Source organism: Pleurodeles waltl, chromosome 6, assembly GCF_031143425.1.
Source record: "Pleurodeles waltl isolate 20211129_DDA chromosome 6, aPleWal1.hap1.20221129, whole genome shotgun sequence".
Classification (NCBI taxonomy): Eukaryota; Metazoa; Chordata; class Amphibia; order Caudata; family Salamandridae; genus Pleurodeles; species Pleurodeles waltl.
In genome coordinates this window covers 819,936,963-819,955,134 of record NC_090445.1, presented here as the reverse complement: position 1 = coordinate 819,955,134, position 18,172 = coordinate 819,936,963, and the positions used below count along the sequence as shown (strand labels likewise).

General features: G+C 45.3%; 1 protein-coding gene across 1 annotated transcript in view; it reads left to right on the top strand.

Annotated features, from left to right (window-relative positions):
* The window catches only part of LOC138301709 (STE20-like serine/threonine-protein kinase), a 221,009-nt gene that overhangs the window by 163,753 nt on the left and 39,084 nt on the right, over positions 1-18,172 (top strand). The gene's annotated exons all lie outside the window — the stretch shown is intronic.

Below are 18,172 nucleotides of genomic sequence, written 5' to 3'. Positions count from 1 at the left end.
TGTACATGACATGTTATGCATATATATTTACAAGACATTCTATTTATTGATAATGTATGTACTGTAAATATTTTTAGTAAAGGACTCTTTAGCTGCTTACTTTACACCACAGTGTTTTGCAGTAGTATTGGGTTAATAATGCAAACACGCTCAAGTGCAGGAGGGTGACTGAACTCCTTACTGTAACTTCCTGTCATTATTAACAGGACCTGGGCCATTCTATTTCCCTATGATATCCTCTTTTATTTGCAAGTAGATGAATACAGTCGTGGTTCGCGCAAAGCAGAAGGGGTGAGGTGATGCGCAGGGGGAAAGGTGGATTTGGAGGGGGGATTAAATTAAATATAATTTTTTTTAAATATACATTACCTTACCGCACCGCTCCTCTCCTCCTTCGCTGCAGGAAGGCACGGGCTCCCAGCCTGCCATGCGCAAATTCTGCCGCTGCTTTGAACCCTAGCTGGGGGCTCCCATGCAGACTGGAGCCCGTGCAGGCTCTCTCCAGCTCCCCAGCAACTGTGTTGCTGGGCTAGAGAGAGCCCTGTGCGTACGTGTGTTTGACTGGCCCAAGACGGCCGGCCGGTCAAACACACATTCGCTCTGAGGGGGAGTGCTGAGCACTCGCCCTCACTCCTCGTCAACCCTGTGGCCCACCCCTTTTCCAGAAAAACGATAATAAACACAGTTTATTATTGTTTTTTGGGAAAAGGTTTACAGCTGCTGCTGCTGGCAGGGTACAGCGCTCCTCCGCCCTTATGGAGGAGCCGCCCTTGGGTGAATAGAATGAAGGTGATCCCTTCCTGAGGAAGAGATGTGGGATGCCTTCACAGCCAGTCAAGTCTCCTCTCCAGTTCTTCACATGTGTGTCATTGGCCATATATGTTGGCCTAGTGCATGGAATTGCATAGGTTGCCTTCTTCATTGAAACATGAAAAGAGATAAAGCTTGTCTTCTACAATCTACAGCCTTTCACAATGTGAATGTTGATGCTGTCCTTGAACCTGGGACACTAGTCTTGAGAGCCACTTTTCAGAAGCAGTTTCTTTTGCTGGGCTTGACAGGAAGTAAGGTTTTTGTTTAAAAAAAATAGGTTTATTGGCCCCAATAATGTGTAAAGAAATTTCCACATTCCTGTTCAGGATCCTCAGTTCTTCAGTAAAACAATCTGCCATGTCCAATTTCAGATTAAGTAACAAATTAACCTTCAACACACTTTTAGATAAGCTGTGTAAGTTGTCGGATCGAAGCATATCAAAATGAATAACTGAGTAATAAAGAATGGAAGGGATGGGCAATAATATCAAAAGGAACAGTCAACAGTGTCTGAACTATTTGACCTGACATCCTTGGTGTGATCTTCCCACAAACCTTTTGCCTTCACCCCGCATGTTTTCTGAATTTGACTTTGTTGACTTAAGGATTCTGTGCCCTTACCACTGCTAACTAGTGCCAAAGTGCTTGTGTTCTCTCCTTTAAGCATGGTGGAATTTGCCCACACCCAATTGGCACACTTAATTTAGTTGTTCATCCTTTGTAAAACCGTACTACATGTACCCAGGGTCGTTAAATTAAATGCTACTAGTGGGTCTGCAGCACTGATTGTGCTCCACACAAAGGTAGCGCTTTAAAAAATCTTGATCCTGCCACTGCAGCATGTGGTGCAGTTTTAGACTGCCATTTCGTCCTGGCAAAATAAACATTTCTCCCAGCTCCAAACCGTCCTTTTTTATTTATTTTAGTACTTATGAAGCACCCCTAAGGTAGACCTTAAACAGCCCATAGGGCAGAGTGCAGTGTGTTTTTAAAAGAAGCATATTTATATTTAAGTTTTACATGTCCTGGTAGTGAGAAACTCTTGTTAGTTTTTCACTACTGTAAGGCCTATCTCTCCCATTAAATAATATTGGATTACCTTGTTGTGTTTAAAACGGGTTAACTTTTGGTATAATCCTGCCCTAACCAATTGGTGTCTGCTTCGTAAGGCCCTGGGTCGCATGACTGTGATTAGCTTAGTTGTTGGCCTTTCTGTATTCCTCCCAAACATTGAGTCAAACGGAGACTAGATGTTGGCAGAATGGGCCATGCTGCCAGGATGGCTGGGGCAGAGGGGTTACTCACACTACTTACATTACAATGGGGCTGCCTCCAGCTCCTATATATATATATACACAGACACACACACACACACAGCCTCCCCCCCCTCAGAACACCTCCTGCTTGAGGGCATCCTTGTTCCTAAGAGTCAGGCGAAGAAGGTGGCGGATGCCAGAGAGTGCTTGCACATTTGCAAAAAGTATGTCAATTGCGAAAACTGAGCAAAGTCATAAATTAGAACAATATGGTGTTGGGTGCCAGGCTAGCCCTAACACCTGCCACCACAGATGTCGGAGGGCCACACACTGAAGAGTGGGTGGTTGCCTATATATTGAAAGAAGAGTGGCCAGGGCACACCAGTAACATGAATCCTGATACTGTTCAAGAATTAATAGAAAGTTCGTTCTTGGAAGATGATGTGTAGATATGTATTATAAGTGCAGGTAGAAAGTAGAAATCTCAAACAAGAGACTGCGTTGTACAAAATGACCATGTGTAATAACGAACTTTCTATTAATTCTTGAACAGTATCAGGATCAGGATTCATGTTACTGGTGTGCCCTGGTCACTCTTGTTCCTAAGAGGACTGCCCTGCTGCTTGAGGGCTGCCTTGCTCTCTGAGAAGGAAGACTGGACATGCTCCCTCCATCCCATGCTAACCTGAGTGACTCCAAGGGTCGGTTGGCTGACCTCCTGTTCTGAACTACAGGAAAACAACAATTGGACCTGCCTGGAGGTGCCTCCAGAGACTTGGACCCTTGACTGGCATCAGAGTGTAATCCTCTTCAAAGAAAGGAGCATTCCTGACGTTTTGGGCTCTTCGCAACCACGAATAATCTAATCCATGCCAAGCCTCTGCTGCCTGTGAAGACCACCAATGCGAAGCTCCGGTGATCCAACCATTCATGCTACAGCAACTGCCAGTGACCCCAGTCAACATGAGATTTGCACTTCATCCTACAGCAATGACAGCCCACGGTGACCACTCCAGTAAAGCTCTAGAAACAACCTTCTGTGATGCTCCAACTTCTGTTTGTGCTACAGAGGTGACAGCCTGGGCCCCCAGGCCTGCTCGTCGTGCTACAGAAATGACCATCCACCGTGCTCTCCCTGCTCCTCTCAGCCTTCTCCATCACAAATTGGACTCTTTGCACCTGACTTTGAGAAGGTAATTTTTCAGCAGGACTGACCTGTCCCTTTATCTGGCCCTTGCTCCATCACAGTTGGCCTGAACTTGTGACAGTCCCTAGTCTAGCACAATCAGGTGACCTCGAGTGGTACTATGTGCTTTTAGGCCCTCTACTTACCTAAAAGTTTGAAATTACTTATATCCGGTTCCCCTGATTGGATTTGTATTGCTTTGCTCCTAATTTATTTATTAAAATGTATACTATTTTTTCTAAATTGGCTTGAGATTTTTCTTGTGTTGTATTTTTACTTTATGTGCTACTTAATACTTAACACATCCTTTAAGTTAAGCCTGACTGCTTTTGTGCCAAACTTCCCGAAGGTTAAGGACAGGTTAATTTAGTTACTTTTATGGTTCACCCTGACAAAGGTTGTGGTTGTTGCTTGAGAACGGTTTTCATTCCCCTCAACCAGTAACCAAATTTATTAGAATGTCATTATTTAATTGTAGGCTGCCTCAATCTTGAGAAGAGTGTAAATGACTTGGACAGTTGTGCAAAGTCTGTGCAGGTAACACTAATCCCCATGAATGACAAATCAGCGTGCATGGCCAATACTTCTACCCCTTTCTGGTCTGGCCCTTCTTCCGAAACTCAAATTCAAATTCTGCCAGTAAAGTGTTCCATGATTGGCAAACCCCATGGCCCCTTTCCTTTTTCATGCAGAGCTATTGTGTCTAAGCTCACCCATTTGAATGTCTCTCTCCACCACAGCACCAGTGAAGGCACTAAGCAAATTCCCTTTCCCATCATTCCTCGCTCAAGGATGTCTGTGATGGTGTTCCAATATTCAGTAATCATCAGACAGTTCCAGAGTATTTGCTTAAAGTCTGCAGTATTATGCATGCACCTAGGAAAGCCTGCAAATGGCAGTAGGTAGCCTTTAAGTAACCTGCTGGGCTGAAGTAGGTCCTGTGTACTTTGATGCAGTGCATCGTCTTACATTTTTTTGACATCCTACCAAAGTATCCCAGTGTCAATTTCCAGCAGTGCATCATTGCTCAATCTCTGCTGAAATCCCTTAACCAATTTCCCCTCAGTTCTTCAGTGTTACCGTTGGTGTCCTCTAGGAGAATCTGGCACAATAATGTCACAAGTATCTTACCCCTTCAACACTGACCACACCCACCCTGTGTGTTGATGGTTTCTGGACTTCCATGCCCCTTATTGCATTATGGATTTGGCAGTCTTCCTATATAGTAAATGCTGTTTTTCTGGCATCTCAGAACTATGAGCCTGGCAGAGGAGTTATTCCGTCACAACGGTGATGGATATCCCATCCCCCGAAATCTAAATCCCATAGGATTTAATCGGATTTAGATTTCGACAGACGTTGTGACGGAGTAACTCCTCTGCCAAGATCTAAATCAGGCCCAGTGTCAGTAAATCTCAGTAACATCCCTGCTGCGTATGTTCACCCTCTTTCTCTCTCTCTCCAACCCCGCCACAATTCATGAGTGGGTTCTGTTTGTCAGTGTGTGGCCGGGCAGACCAGGCATTGGTGTCTTCGTTCCATACGCCACCCTCAGGTTGATCTAAGAATAGACTAACCTGTTTGTCTTTATGCCGACCTGCAGTCTGGTGTCTGTGATGCTTAGAACCATCTCAAAGCCCACTGAATCTTAGCTCCCGTTATTAGAATTCCTAGTTTTGCACCCTCTGTCCAGAGGTGGAAAACAGACCTTTCACTCAACCACTCTATGCCTCTCGTTTCACCATTCTAATATGTATGCATCTGATTAATCTCTTTAAATAACAGCACCAGCAGATGTAGAGGGAGGGTGGCAAAATAATACTGCAGGTGCAGTAGAATGGCCATGTTAGAGCTTTTCAGCATATTGCAGGAGGTGTGTCTTCCCGAAACTGTTGCTTCCCCTAAGGATGTGGCTGCTTTCAGCACATGACCGGCTATCATACCTGAGCCAAGTTGTAAGTGCCTGGACAACCAGGCAACAGAATTTTGTAGATTCCCATCTAACACTCTCTGTGCCCTCAGGTGGCACACCCGTGTATCATTGCATCTGATCGGGATATACACGAGTTTTCCAGTTCACTTCTGATACTCTGTTAACGTTAATGAAGTGAGTTACTGTTGATGTCAAACCCTCACCTACATCCCTAATATACAGCAGTAGGTCGTCCACATATAGGGTTACCTTGCAGATAGAGGCGGGTGGGATCCGTCTAGTACTAAATCACTGGTGGAATTAAAATTACCCACGCACCCCACCCCTCCACAGCCATGGAGAGCTGTGATATATATACAAATACAAACGATAGAATAAACTCCTCAACTCCTCTTCCAGGACAGAGCGCGATGGCCCCCTGTCAAGTAGATTATCAGTCAACCTATCAAGGCTTCCGTCACCCACTCATGTGAGGCAGGACTGTAAAAGGCTGGGGGTGGGAGCAACGCTCTAATCACCACCATCAGCCAATCCTCTGCTTTTCCATCCATCTTTCAGCACTCACTGCCCCAGTTAGTTGTAGATGTAATGATAGGATGTTCGAGCTGCAGCAAAAGTGTCCCTTTTGACTTATTTCTCACAGCTGCCTGTGTTGTTGTTATAAACCATATGTTGCTCTTGTGTGACATCCAGTAGTCACCCCCCTCCCCCCCCCTCTCTCACCCTCACATGGACCCTGTTGTCAAAGTCCAGTTCAGGGTCGGAAGGCATCGCTCCTGCACCTCTCGCTGAACTACTGTCAAGGTCGTCTCCAATTGTCTTTGCCCCTGCCTTCCATTCAGTTTGCATCCAGCGTAAATCCTGTGAGCACCCTGGGGTTGTGGTCTTCTCCTTCATTGTTTTGCAGAGTGGTGTTTTCAAGGTATGCACTCGGTACCACGTAGGCATTTTCCTCTAGTCAGTCAAATGCCTCTTTGGTGTCAGTGAAGAATCCTGCCTTTTTGACTTTCATCAGCTTCAGTTTTCCAGCAAACAGCAGCACTTAGCAGATGTTGGATTCTCTCATCTTCCTCTTGACCTCTAGCATTGATACTCTCTGCAGCTGGACTGCTCCAGTGTAGTTTGGGAATAGTCTCACCATGCCATTCTCCTTCGTTATGCGTTCATACTGAGCCACTATTTTTATAAGTATTCCCAAATTTGAAAGTATCGGGGGTGCTGACACTCTTTAGTATCATGTCTGTCTGTCATGGAAGTGGAGCAGCCTGGTTTCCACCAGCTGAGGAGGCGAGGGGTAGCCAAGGCAGCACCCTCTGCACTCTTTCCATGGCATGTAATTTTGGCAGTCCATGTGCTGCCACCTCAAGCGTTATCCAGTCCTATCGGTATTTCTTCATGTTCATCCCCTCCATCCTCTTTGGAAGACTGTTTACTAGAATATTGTTCCTCCGAGAAAATCCTCTGCCCTTTATTCCAGGACCCTCAACCTTTCAGTATTCTCTTGGACTTGTACGTTTAGCACCAGCAGGACCGGCTGCAGCTCCCCTCCCACAGGGTTCAGTCCTTTGCACCCACTGAGAGAGCTTCTTATCGTCTTCCCTTGGTAGGTTTATGCCAGTAACGACTGAGTCTATCTTGATCTCCAAGTTCCCTCCAGTGTTTGCTGTGGATTTCAATAGCATATGAAGTTTGTCCAGCTGGTCCCGCTCTCCGTTCTTCATTTTTGATGAATTCCCAATCAGTGCACTTTCCAATTTTGATGATGGCTCTTGTTAGCAGGATTGCTGTCTAGCTCCTCTAGGTATGCCCATGTCCCAGTGAGGCTGATATTCATGCGCCTAGGTCCTGCCTACAGACCGTGGTGCTCAGGGACTCCGTTCCAGTCAAGAGCCACAGCAAGCCAATCTATTAGGGCCTGGCCCCTTCAGTCATCAATTTCTTCTGGGAGCCCCTTGTCTCCTCTGGTGCAAAATGTAAATTGACCAATGGTAGCCCTAACTCTCCAGGGGTTTGAAGGGCTAGAAAATCTCGCCACACAACTCTAGAGGACAGACCACATGAGAAGCCCTGCATGGGCATGAACCTACAAAGGGTCCCTGCAGGAGTAAATTGCTACATGCTCCACTTTGTGATGGCTGTGGCCCAATATTCAAAATGTCCCCTGTGGTATATGGCAGGAAGTTTTAACACTGGTCCCTAAGCTCCAAACTCCTCTGGACCAGTGCTCAATGGGAAGATGTTGCCCTAGGGAGGCCTCTCATGTGAAAGTGCTGCTTCAGTCCCCTGTTCTGATGTGTTAGCTGTAGCACAATTCTGCTGCGCCATGATGACTCATTCACCAACCTTGGCAGCCATCCTCACCAGCTGCTCCTCAGGAGCTCCGGCAGCCTAGAGGCCGGCTCCCTTACACCTGCCATTAATGTCATCAGATGTTGAGGGGACACTGCTGCTCTCTCTAGCCTCACAACATCCAGGCTACTTATCCTCCTAGTGCGTGGTGAAGGGGGCCAGAAACTCGACCGTGGACCCCATTGTTTTCACTGTTATGCTTTGTCAGTCTCACAGTTCTGCATCTCTACCATGCAGGTCAGTTTCCCTGTTCTCTAGTCCTGGGGTTATCTTGGAATGGATTCGCAGTCAACGGTCTGAAGCCAAGTCCACCACCTTGTTCACCATTGTCCAGTGCAGTTCTCACTATGTGGAAGCAAATAGGGACAGAGTCAGAGTCTGCCATCTGCCCAATTGATGAATACTGTAGAAGATGTTGGAGGACCGGCGCTGCCAGCTGGAAGCCCCTTAGCTATGCCTTTTTTGATGGCAAACCACGCTCTTAGAAATGGCATTTTTTCTGACATCCTTCCTTTGATCCCTCAACTAAAAATAACCTTCCCACAAAACAGTAGATAGCAATTCTTTAAAGGGTATTCTAAGGCAGAGCTGTTTTAAACAATCTGTGAGTGAAACATTGACTGATTCCCTCCCATACCTGCTCACAGAACCTAATGTCTGGTAATCTGATGTTTGGCATTTCATCCTGAATTGGGGGAAATAATCACAGGCACCTGGCCTCATATTGTTCCAAAGCAAGCACATCATTTATTTAATGGAACTTCGTTCAAAACAGTCTTTCGTGTTATGTAGCCTTAAATATGAATTCATAGAGAAAATATGTTTAGGCAGATAGCATTACAGAATGTTCCTCTTTAAGAAAGCAGAAAAATAGTGGTCATTATGGCGTTTAGTAGGTTGAATGTGATTGTGAAGGACAAAGAGTTGAAGATTGTTCTGGTGCACAAGCAGTTATTTGTCCAGGGTGATCATCGATTTCTGAAAGAGGCTTACCTCTGCTTCACAATTTTGCTATTTCAAAAAGATTATGTACGTTGTGATTTGTATGATGAAGGACAGATAGGATGTGCATTTTTAAAGTTAAAGCTCTGCACGACCTTGGTTTTTTTAATAATGACTTGAGGCTTGTTTTATTATCCATAATGTTGTTTACAGTTTTCAAAGCAGGTTTTTTTACAGACTCTTCATAAGATCTCACTGAAAAAAGAGGATTGAAAAACTTAAATTCCATAATGCAGATCAGGAAGAATCGAGCAGTCTCAGCGAGAAATTAGTTTAAAAAGAATGCTCTGACAGTTAGGGCTTGGCTAGCAACCCAAAAATACCCTGATTTTGTTTTTTAATACTCATGCCGGACACTGTCGCAAGGATAATAAGCAAGGTGCTGAAAAAATATATTTTTTAAATGAGGCCACATTGTGCGTTTTGTGGAGTAATTTTGATATAAATAGGTTGAAAACCAAGCCATATGTTTTCCAATCTGTTTTGAAAGGTCATGCACAAAAAATTGGAATAGTACTGTGTACCATACAAATATACTCCTCCCAAGCAGCCCCCTAATAAACTGGGAGTACAATGGGTATTTTTAATCTAATTGCCCTCAGAACTGCCTAAAATAAGATAACTGGAAGTTTAGGAAGCCGGGCTATGTAGGTGGGCATTGCATCTTATTTTAAAATGTATTTTGCCTTTTCCCTGACTTCTGCTTATAACTTCATTTCGTTTTTTCTGCCTGCTCCTTCCATGTATATTTTCATTCTCATATTATGGTGAAGATAGTGTTTAAAGTGGCCTGGGGGAAAACTAAAATTAACACAATTTAGAGACTTTTCAGCCAGCAAAGCAGTCAAGTTGTTCTTCAAATTAGACAGATCTCACAGCAGATGTTGCTACAGAGACCTTGAAGCTTCAGAGAAAATCCCTTAATAGAGTTACACTATTATCAGAAGTTTTTACTTAAGAAAGCAACATTCATGATAATATCATCAAAAACATTATCAATATAAATTTTGAAATTCCTTCACACTGCACAGTAGCAAGCACCCTCCTGGCAACAAGGAAATAATATTGACAGGGAGTATCCTCAATTTCATCACTTGGATATCATCTATCAACATTTTCTAGATTAGCAATTTTGACCGTCCAAATCTCATTTAGATATTCTCTGAAAATATGCATACTTTTCAGTCTTTTACAAAGGCATTTTGAAGTTTGTGAAGTAGTACTCCAATAGTGCTCTTTTACATACTCCTACATGTCTTTGTGAATTGGCCCCAAAACATCTTAAATGGAAATATTCCTACCACCACCCGTTTGCCCCAAAAGTGCAGAAGAATTATTAGTGCACCTCCTCTTCCGTACTGTCCCTGCTCCACTGAACTCCTCCTCTGCTCCTAATCTTACCTTTGGTCAAGAGACCTGTAGGTGGCACTGTGTGACTCAGAGTTCAATCCTTCCTGCTTTGGAAGTAATGTGCTGGAGCACGTTCAAACACCACCCATGCAGGCTGATGCGGTTTCCTTTCTTTCTGTGCCTTCAGACATGAATCTGGAGATCTACTACTTCTAACATCTTTTTTGAAGAGATTTTCTCCAAATTTGAATGTGCATGTTACGTCTCCCCCTAAAATTACAGGTTTGAGATGTTCATCAGAAGGCTGTTTGCCAGTCCTGCTCCAAGTCGAAGTCAGGAGTGCAGACTACTCCCACTCCAGAAGTAGTTCCCAACGCATATCTTCCTTGCGGTTAAAGTTTTTGTATATGTTGAAGAAAAAACATAAGAAGTCCAAGCATGACTTGATCCCTTCCAGACATTCTTGTTCTCCATTAAAATAAAAGAAACAAGGGTGTCAGTGTGCATCCAGGTATTGCTCCTGTTACACAGAGGAGCCAATTCCATCCTTGGTTAAGATGCATCCCTAATGCTTCAGCCTTTCTGGTATATTACAGCCCATCAGATCCTTTCAAGAGGCCATGCTGTGGCTCTCTGCCATGTTTCCTGATCCCTCTGGCACAACTTTGGGTCCCACGGATTCTCATTGACCCCTGGTTGGATTACTGCCTATGGGTTCACAATCTGGGTCTTTTGAACTCACTTCAGTTTCTGTACTGGTGTCAGGACTGGTACAGATGCACACACCAGCTGTAGGAGGCTGGCCTGGTTTGTAGTGGGTACCAAGGGGTACTTACACTCTGCACCAGGTATCCCTTATTAGTGTAGTCTAGCAGCTTAGGCTGATAGAAAAGGGTAGCTTAGCAGAGCAGCTTAGGCTGAACTAGGAGACATGCAAAGCTCCCACTATACCACTAGTGTCATATGCACAATATCATAAGAAAACACAATACACAGATATACTAAAAATAAAGGTACTTTATTTTTATGACAATATGCCAAAAGTATCTCAGTGAGTACCCTCAGTATGAGGATAGCAAATATACACAAGATATATGTACACAATACCAAAAATATGCAGTAATAGCAATAGAAAGCAATGCAAGCAATGTACAGTCACAATAGATTGCAATGAGAGCACATAGGTATAGGGGCAACACAAACCATATACTCTAGAAGTGGAATGCAAACCACGAATGGACCCCAAACCTATGTGAGCTTGTAGAGGGTCGCTGGGACTGTAAGAAAACAGTGAGGGTTAGAAAAATAGCCCACCCCAAGACCCTGAAAAGTAGGTGTAAAGTGCACCTAAGTTCCCCAGAGAGCACAGAAGTCGTGATAGGGGAATTCTGCAAGGAAGACCAACACCAGCAATGCAACAACGATGGATTTCCGGACGAGAGTACCTGTGGAACAAGGGGACCAAGTCCAAGAGTCGCGACAAAGTCGAGATTGGGCAGATGCCGAGGAAATGCCAGCTGAGGGTGCAAAGAAGCTGCCACCGGATGGTAGAAGCTGTGGATTCTGCAAGAACGAAGAGCACTAGGAACTTCCCCTTTGGAGGATGGATGTTCCACGCCGTGAAGAAGCTTGCAGAGGTGTTCCCACGCAGAAAGACCGCAAACAAGCCTTGCTTGCTGCAAGGGTCGCGGTTAGGGTTTTTGGATGCTGCTGTGGCCCAGGAGGGACCATGATGTCCCCAATTGCGTGAGGAGATAGAGGGGGCGCCCAGCAAGACAAGGAGCCCTCACAGAATGAGGCAGCACCCGCAGAAGTGTCGGAACAGGCACTACGAAGAGGAGTGAACCGGAGCTCACCCGAAGTCACAAAAGAAGATCCCACGACGCCAGAGGACAACTCAGGATGTTGTGCACTGCAGGTTCGAGTGTCGGGGACCCAGGCTTGGCTGTGCACGAAGGAAATCCTGGAAGAGTGCACAGGAGCCGGAGCAGCTGCAATTCACGCGGTACCCAGCAATGCAGTCTAGCGTGGTGAGGCAAGGACTTACCTCCACCAAACTTGGACTGAAGAGTCACTGAACTGTGGGAGTCACTTTGACAGAGTTGCTGAATTCCAGGGACCACGCTCGTCGTGCTGAGAGGGGACCCAGAGGACCGGTGATGCAGTCTTTTGGTGCCTGCGGTTGCAGGGGGAAGACTCCATCGACCCACGGGAGATTTCTTCAAAGCTTCTAGTGCAGAGAGGAGGCAGACTACCCCCACAGCATGCACCACCAGAAAAACAGCCAAGAAGGCGGCCGGATCAGCGATACAAGGTTGCAGTAGTCGTCTTTGCTACTTTGTTGCGGTTTTGCAGGCGTCCAGAGCAGTCAGCGGTCGATTCCTTGGCAGAAGGTGAAGAGAGAGATGCAGAGGAACTCTGATGAGCTCTTGCATTCGTTATCTAAAGAATTCCCCAAAGCAGAGACCCTAAATAGCCAGAAAAGAAGGTTTGGCTACTTAGGAAGGAGGATAGGCTAGCAACACAGGTAAGAGCCTATCAGAAGGAGTCTCTGACGTCACCTGCTGGCACTGGCCACTCAGAGCAGTTCAGTGTGCCAGCAGCACCTCTGTTTCCAAGATGGTAGAGATCTGGAGCACACTGGAGGAGCTCTGGGCACCTCCCAGGGGAGGTGCAGGTCAGGGGAGTGGTCACTCCCCTTTCCTTTGTCCAGTTTTGCGCCAGAGCAGGGCTGGGGGATCCCTGAACCGGTGTAGACTGGCTTATGCAGAGATGGGCACCATCTGTGCCCATCAAAGCATTTCCAGAGGCTGGGGGAGGCTACTCCTCCCCAGCCCTGACACCTTTTTCCAAAGGGAGAGGGTGTCACACCCTCTCTCTGAGGAAGTCTTTTGTTCTGCCTTCCTGGGCCAAGCCTGGCTGGACCCCAGGAGGGCAGAAACCTGTCTGAGGGGTTGGCAGCAGCTGCAGTGAAACCCCGGGAAAGGCAGTTTGGCAGTACCCGGGTCTGTGCTAGAGACTCAAGGGATCATGGAATTGTCTCCCCAATGCCAGAATGGCATTTGGGTGACAATTCCATGATCTTAGCATGTTACATGGCCATGTTCGGAGTTACCATTGTGACGCTGTACATAGGTAGTGACCTATGTACAGTGCACGCGTGTAATGGTGTCCCCGCACTCACAACGTCTGGGGAATTTGCCCTGAACAATGTGGGGGAACCCTGGCTAGTGCCAGGGTGCCCACACACTAAGTAACTTAGCACCCAACCTTTACCAGGTAAAGGTTAGACATATAGGTGACTTATAAGTTACTTAAGTGCAGTGGTAAATGGCTGTGAAATAACGTGGACGTTATTTCACTCAGGCTGCAGTGGCAGGCCTGTGTAAGAATTGTCAGAGCTCCCTATGGGTCACAAAAGAAATGCTGCAGCCCATAGGGATCTCCTGGAACCCCAATACCCTGGGTCCCTCAGTACCATATACTAGAGAATTATAAGGGTGTTCCAGTATGCCAATGTGAATTGGTGAAATTGGTCACTAGCCTGTTAGTGACAATTTGGAAAGCAAAGAGAGAGCATAACCACTGAGGTTCTGGTTAGCAGAGTTCAGTGAGACAGTTAGGCATCACACAGGAACACACACATACTGTATAGGTCACAAACTTATGAGCACTGGGGTCCTGGCTAGCAGGGTCCCAGTGACACATAACAAACATACTGAAAACATAGGGTTTTCACTATGAGCACTGGGCCCTGGCTAGCAGGATCCCAGTGAGACAGTGAAAACACTCTGACATACACTCACAAACAGGCCAAAAGTGGGGGTAACAAGGCTAGAAAGAGGCTACTTTCTCACACCAGCCCCTCAAGTGTTGCTTCGAGCACCAACCTGGGGAAGGACCACAATCCATCATGGTGTTCGACTCCGAGTCTTTGTCTCACCCTCAACTGAGGCCATATCCAGATCTTGATGTACTGTAGCCAATTGTGAATCCATCAGACTCACAAACAATTACACTTCTGTGCACCAGTTTTTTGATTCAGACTCTGATCAGAGCCAGCCATATGGAGGCAAAAATGGTGGGGATGGGGGAACAGTTTGCCTCATTCAACTCATACAACTGGTACTTGGACCTACAGGATGCAGGTGGGCTGAGCACCTCACCCTACACTGGGTTGGTTTCCCCTCCTATGCCAGCAACAGAAAAAAGTACTTCCTTTATCACTGTGATAGAGGGAGCTGCTGAGATACTTGATCTCCACTTTCCACTTCCCCACTATGGAGATAATGATGAATGTGTCAATTGTGGTCCTGCAGCCTGGACATACACTGGCCAAACCTATTTTGCCCTCCAATGAATCCATTTCTGACGCTCAGTTACTTGGGCTAAACCATGGCCTGCCCACCACTTAACCAATAAGTCTACAGCCCCCATGGACCTGCTGCCAACAACCCAGATTTATTAACTCTGTATCATACCCTAGAAAGTATGATGGTACAGCATTAGAGTGAACCCTAACACATTCCCAGGCACTCCTCAGACACAGAGTCTCTAAATGGGTGGATATATTTGGTAAACATATAGTCCCCTCTGCCAGCCTTACCTTGAAGTTGGTTAATGCACGCTATCTGGTTGGTCTCTACCCCCACACACTGTGGGACATGGTGGGTGAGATTTTGCCTGCAGACTCTGATGACTTAAGAGCTTTCTTGGTCCAAACCATTTTGAATGTTCAGAATGCGGCAAAGTTTGTCATCCTTTCAGGTCTTGACACCACAGATTGTCGGGGTAGGGCTATGGAAACCAGAGTGGTACTTCAATGCCATAATTGGATGAGGTCCACTGGCTTCTCTGGAGATATCAAGGTATTCTTAATGGACATGTCTTAATGGACTTTGCCCTGCAGCACTTTAAGGAGAGCCGATCCACAGCATGCTTTTAAAGCCTTTCAGGCCCAGTCCAGCAATTCCCACAACAATTTTGCCATTTCCGGGCATCTGCCATGGGGCAAAGCACATCGCTGAGGGCCCAGTAGACAGTGACCTGGTCATCAGGTGCCACATTCATTCCAATCCTCTACTCCTTTGGCCTCAATCGCAAAACCCCTTTAGTACATTCTTAGAGGCACACAGCCATCATGTAAGTGGCAGACACTTTCTGCAGGGTTGGCAGCGTTTTACATCCAACAGACTGGTCCTGCAGAGTGTCTAACAGGGGGATACGTCCTTCTCTTTTCTACCCACTGGGCATACCCCATACATCCAACCTCCTTTCAGAAGACCATATGTCTGTTTTGTGCCAGGAAGTGAAGGATCATTTGCCAAAAGAGAGGATGCCGGCTTTGAAAACTGGATACAAGTGCTATTCTCTCTACTTCCTTGTACCAAGGAAGGATAGAGGTCTCCATCCTGTAGCAGAACTTCACCCACTCAACACCTTATTGCACAGGACAAATTCTAAAGAGATATCAAAGGAGGTCAACTGCTGTCACTCAGTCTCCACGCATGGAGGTGCAGGTTGCGCAGGATCACGTTAAGACCCTGCCTTGCTGCTGTGACAGAAGTTTCTTCCACAGTGGCAGCCTGATCAGATGATGAATGCTCAAGCCTAGAAACTCTGGGTACCACAAATTCCTGGTCAGGAAAAAAAAATCTTGAAAGTGCAGTGTCCAGGAGAGCTCCGATGAAAGGCAGCCTCTGCAAAGGAATAAGGTGTGACTTCAGCAGGATGACTGAGAACCCCAGTGATCTCAACTGGTTTGCCGTTTTCAGGAGGTAGTCTGTGACTAACTGTGGTGATCCCACCTTCAAGAGCCTGTCGTTGAGGCAGGGGAAGATTGGTACCCCTAACCTCCAAAGGTGGACAGCAATCACCACCATCATCTATGTGAAAAATTAAGGGGCGCTAGTAAAACCGGGAGGGAGCACCACAAAAGGAAAATGCTCATGGCCCACCCTGAACTGCAGTTAGTATCTGTGGGCCTGCAGGACGATGGTCTGAAATTAAGTGACCAGAATGTTCAGTGCCACCATCCAGTGTCCCGGGATCCAGGGCAAATAGAACACATCATTTTGGCAGACATATGCACTTCATTGAAATATGTGTAAGCAGAGTGCAAGGACAAGCTTGTCGCCTGGTGTAGTACCTGCTATTTGAGTCCCATTACAGGCAAAACTGGCAGATGTGTTTTTGCTTATTTTTGGTCCAGCAAGGTCTTGCTTTGTAAAAAGTTGAGGGTTAATTGGCAGCCCTTTCGGCCTTTTCACATTTGCTGGACCAACTGTCCTTGTTCAAATCACCAGTTGTGAGGCATTAAACCTGGTTCTCACATTTTTTAACGTGTACTTCTTTTGAACCAATGCAGTTTTGTCCGTTTGATCTACTCGCCATAAGAATGATCTTTCCGATTGCTATAACATCCACATGCCGGTGAGTGAACTTTAGGCTTTTTTGGTCCAGCCTCCCTATACCACCTTTTTTCCAGGCAAAGTGATGTTAAAGACTTAAGCTAAATTCCTCCCAAAGGTGGCAACACCTTTTCATGATGGACAAGCCATCACCTTTCTGACATTCTTAGCTCCACCTCACCCCTCGAAAGAGGAAGATGGTTTAAATGTTATTAACCCCAAGAGGGCACTCTGCTTTTACATTGATCACAGCAAGGAACATGGGTGGACAAAGAAGAGCAAGGGGGTAAAAAAATGGACCATATCTCGTTGAATAGTCCTCTGCATCAAAGAAGCAACCTCTAGAAGGTCTAAAGGCCAACTTCACCAGGGCTGCTAACTTTGTGTTGGAACACAGAATGCCTGTCCTGGATATCTGGCAGGCTACATGGGCATCAGTGCACACATTCACAAAGCACTACTGACTCAGCTGATCAGTCTTGCAGGACTTTTTAGTCTGAGTTTTTCTGCAGACTCAGTCTTGGGAAGTACTGCTTTGGTATCTATTCACAGGGTGAGCAATCAGCGGTTAAAAGTATTCATGAGAAGAAATAGTTACTTATCGGTGGTAACGCTCCTTCTGGTGGCTACCATATCTCACTGCAGAATACTCACCTCCCAGTTCTGTGGTATGGTCTCTCAAATCTAAAAAAAAAAAAAAAATCCCAGTTTGGGAATCTGCATACTTGTACACGTGCTCATTCAATTTGCCAGTGGGTTCCCAGTCTTAGGGTGCCAACAGGTTCATGGAAGAAACTTATGTCAGCTCCCATGGGTGGCAATTATACATTATCTATTGTAATTCTTAACTTGTAATATCATAGAGAAGATTGGAAATCATTTCATAGTTTTGAGATGAGGGAAGTGAGAGCTTTGGATGTTTTTGAGTGAGTGAGTAAAAATGCTTTGTGCTTAATTGTTTATTTTTTTCAGTATCTTGCTTTTACCCTAAATGCTGCCTATAATTTATATTAGCCTTGTGATAACTCTTCACAAGTTAACAGAATGCTTTTGAAAATATTTGCCCAGAAAATATTATTGAAGAGGAAGGCAATTCTAGGGACATCAAACCGATAACCACAAGATATGTTAGACCAAGCAGGGGTGGCACTGTGGAGACAGAGGGCATAACTAAAACACATTTAACACCCGTCTGAATTTGAACCTTAGTGGAGCACTCTACATATGCAGTGAAGGTATTTCACAACAACACTATGTTGATAACTGTTGGGCATTTGAAGCCCTCAAAGGACAGTTTTTTTCAACTTGCTCTAGGTGCTTTCCAATATGTGGCTGATACGAACTTGCCTGTTCCTTGTAAATTCTTGAGGTAACCACTGTCTCTGGGAAAGATCTCTTGACAAGTTTACAAAAAGGCCTAAAGGCTACAGATTGCAGAGTAAAAACATAAAAATATAAGGTGAAAACTAAATGAGACATCAGCAAAAGTGAAGTAACAGTTTTAAAGATTAAACATGAATGGGCTCCTTTGCTTGGTGTTATACAATTGAACACAATGGTCTTTTATATCTATCAACATTTACCCTTGAAAAGAAAGAGAATAGTTAGACTAAAGAGTAGTCAGGCACGAGAATGAGACTTGAATCCAGTGATTACAAGGCTGTACACACTCCAATTTAATTTGTTTCAGTTGTATTTTATTGCATTTTTTGTAATACATCAAGGGACTCAGCTTCACAGTAAACATTCGTTCAGCAGCCAAAGGGTCTGCTTGTTAATGAGTTGTGAATGCCCTAGTTTAATGTTTGAAGTATTATATTAAGTAATGCACAATCAACTGCTGTAAATACATAAGTGTATGTTCAGAGAATGA